Source organism: Cyprinodon variegatus, unplaced genomic scaffold (assembly GCF_000732505.1).
Source record: "Cyprinodon variegatus isolate N-32 unplaced genomic scaffold, C_variegatus-1.0 Scaffold792, whole genome shotgun sequence".
Classification (NCBI taxonomy): Eukaryota; Metazoa; Chordata; class Actinopteri; order Cyprinodontiformes; family Cyprinodontidae; genus Cyprinodon; species Cyprinodon variegatus.
In genome coordinates, this window is record NW_015151245.1 from 342,733 (window position 1) to 345,546 (window position 2,814).

General features: G+C 39.2%; 1 protein-coding gene across 2 annotated transcripts in view; it reads right to left on the reverse strand.

Annotated features, from left to right (window-relative positions):
* LOC107098590 (calcium-binding mitochondrial carrier protein SCaMC-1-like) overlaps positions 1 to 2,502 on the reverse strand; it is a 15,769-nt gene extending 13,267 nt beyond the window's left edge. For both annotated transcript variants that reach the window (XR_001481892.1, XM_015396350.1), the window contains exon 1: positions 2,097 to 2,502. The gene's annotated coding sequence lies outside the window, so the exon portion shown is untranslated. The remainder of the gene's footprint in view (positions 1 to 2,096) is intronic.
* Positions 2,503 to 2,814: the final 312 nt, after the last annotated feature.

Genomic DNA, 2,814 nt, shown 5'->3' on the forward strand with positions numbered 1-2,814 from the left:
GAAATTTATCAGACTGATGTAAACATTTCTATAAACTATGCCACGGTTATATCAAACCTTTCAGAATGAAGCCCATTTAAAACCTTCAGGTAATTTGTATTTGATGCAGCCTTTAAAAATCTTTAACTTCCTACATAAAGGTTTGCAACCTATAGAACCCAAAGAGCAATTTTATCCTAATACAAACTGAATAAAAGTCGTTCAGACCTGAAAATATTACATGACCTTTGAATAAAACAGAATTTTTTTTGTGTTAAATATCATCTATAGGAAATCTGTTGTTTTAAACATTTAAAAAAAAAAATCTTTTTTAGGTTTTAAATTGAAAATGAACAAAAAGTTTCTTAAAGAATTGTATAATTTTCTTTTGGATGTTATCGGTGAAAAATATGTAGAGAAAAAAAAAATTACTAAAGCTAATCACATAGAAAAATTCATCTATTTTGTGAGTTGTATTTGTAATCACACTAACCACTATTGCAGAGGGTACTGTGAAGTTAGGAATCTGAGTCGGAAGCATTTTCTCGCAAGATAATCAATGTTATTTATCGTTCTTTGGACGGAGAGGGAGATAGAGCTCTCTCTGACTTAATCATCTTAAACACATAGATTTTATAGCAAAACACTCCAACACCTTCTCTCTCCCATGACACTAAATCCACCCCCTGCACAAAGATCTCTCTCACACTTGAACATCTGGCTATTCCCAAGAAAAACACTTGAGTTTATAAAGGACATAAATTTTAGCCCCAGCATGAAGGAAGTTGTGTGAACTCACTGCAGGCCTTGATGCTTTTTGTGAAATCCGATTTTTTTGCATTTTTTTTCCACATTTCCAAATATATGCAGCTTGTATGAGATCTCCAACTGCAGTCATCTAACGCAAGTGTCCCGCATGCCGAGTAGATGATGCAATGACATCCCAGGCCAGCAAGCTTTGTTTTTACGGAAGTAAACATGGATGGTAGTGCCAGGGTGCATCTAGCAATCTTTCCCAAGCATAAAAACACATTGTTTTCAACAAGGTTAAACATAAATACTGCTCTCCGCATGATCGTCTTCTATGGTTGTTGTTTTTCTTGCAAGGCCCAGAGCAGTGACCTTTGTCGGGTAATAATGGCGTTCAGATCGGACGAATGTGAGCTCGCCGTTCAGACACAGGTTGCATTTGAAAAAATCCGATTCGTATCGGATTTAGGACCACATAGCCAATTGGCCTGGGTCGCATTGGAAAAAAATTGGATCTGTGTTGTTCAGACAGCCATGAAAAGATCAGATCATGGTTGCATATGGACAAAAAAATCGGATTCGGGTCACTTCAGGCTGCAGTGTGAACTTAGTCATTATCTCTCATGAACTTCCATTCACCCTTGTCTAGAGTAGGGAGGCATCTGCTTTCTGTCCCTTTAAACAGTACAGCATATTGAAAGGTCAGGATTTCTCTATCATTACTCCTATTCAAACAGGACAATCAAAACATTTTATCTCACAAAATAGGCCGAGGAAAAATGTAATTACACAGTACATTAAGCTTAAATTAACTATACTAATGCCACATAGTCTAATAAAGACAGTTAATTTTTAATCTGCAATTTCTAATATTTTTTTCCTCTGGATAAAAAAAAATATATATATGTGCATTTATGAGTGAGTGCCAAAACAGCCTCAAGCCCATAGACCCTGATCCTTCTAAATACGCCCCTGCTAAGTAGCCTGCAGGTTTCAAGTTAGAAACAGTTTCCCTGTTTTCTTCCACTGGTGTGTATGAAGGTCATTAGAGTTCAGGCACACAAAAAAAAGTATCAATGAATAATAATTTATTCCTCTAAAATAATTAGTGCTTAAATAAATACCCAGACAAACACATTGTTTGATAAAACCCTAACTAGATGGTGTGGTGGGACAGGACAGCCTCTGCTTGGTGGAGCGTTTAATGGCTGCTGAAAATATCAGAGGATAAACAGACAAAATAGCAGATAAACTGCATATTTTCACTTCACAGCAGCACGGCTTGACGCGGGCTGCATGACAGCGATAATAATCGTGTTTAATCTAATCCTCCACCAGTTATGGAGGCTGTTAGAGTCTATTATCACCTCTGCCGCGTTCCGACGCGCTGTCTATCTGCACACCGAGCCGCCGCCGTCCATCGCCGGGTGAGAAAGCGACCTGGAGCGGGAGAGAAACCAGCAGCTCCGGAGCTATGGGGGATCCCGTCCTTCAGCCAGAGCTGCTCACGAAGCAGGAAGAGGCGACAGAAGCAGCGTCAGGGCAGGGAGTGTGGAGGATGTAGTTCTGTTTAAAGCTACAACTGCCTCATATCTTCTCTTTTACGGTTCCCTCAGACCGCTGACTGATTCTAACAGGCATTTATTTACAGTCACAACGGCTTCACTACTTGCGTTTCTTAACCACCATAGCATTTCGCTTCTTTTACACATGTAAACCTAGTTAAACACAACATGAACGTGTGATTTCAAAGCTGTAACTGGCAGTACTTGTATGTCTTTAGGGTAGCTGCACTGCAGGTTTCAAGTTTCTTCACATGACGGTTGGCATTTCACCCCCTTCTCAGTGTCCAGCCTGTAGGATGGAGGTTTTAAAGTTCAGGCTGGACTGCAACCTGGTTTTAATGGATGCAGGTGGTCCTGCGGGACAGCTGCACCCTTAATAGACTATAATAAATGATAAACTAACAAACCCTAATATGGAAGCTAATCGTTACCATATTTTAAATAAAAACGCATTCCCAGAAATGCTTTTTTATTTTAAGAATGTGGCTGCATTGTTTGACTCATAAATGAAATTAGTAAT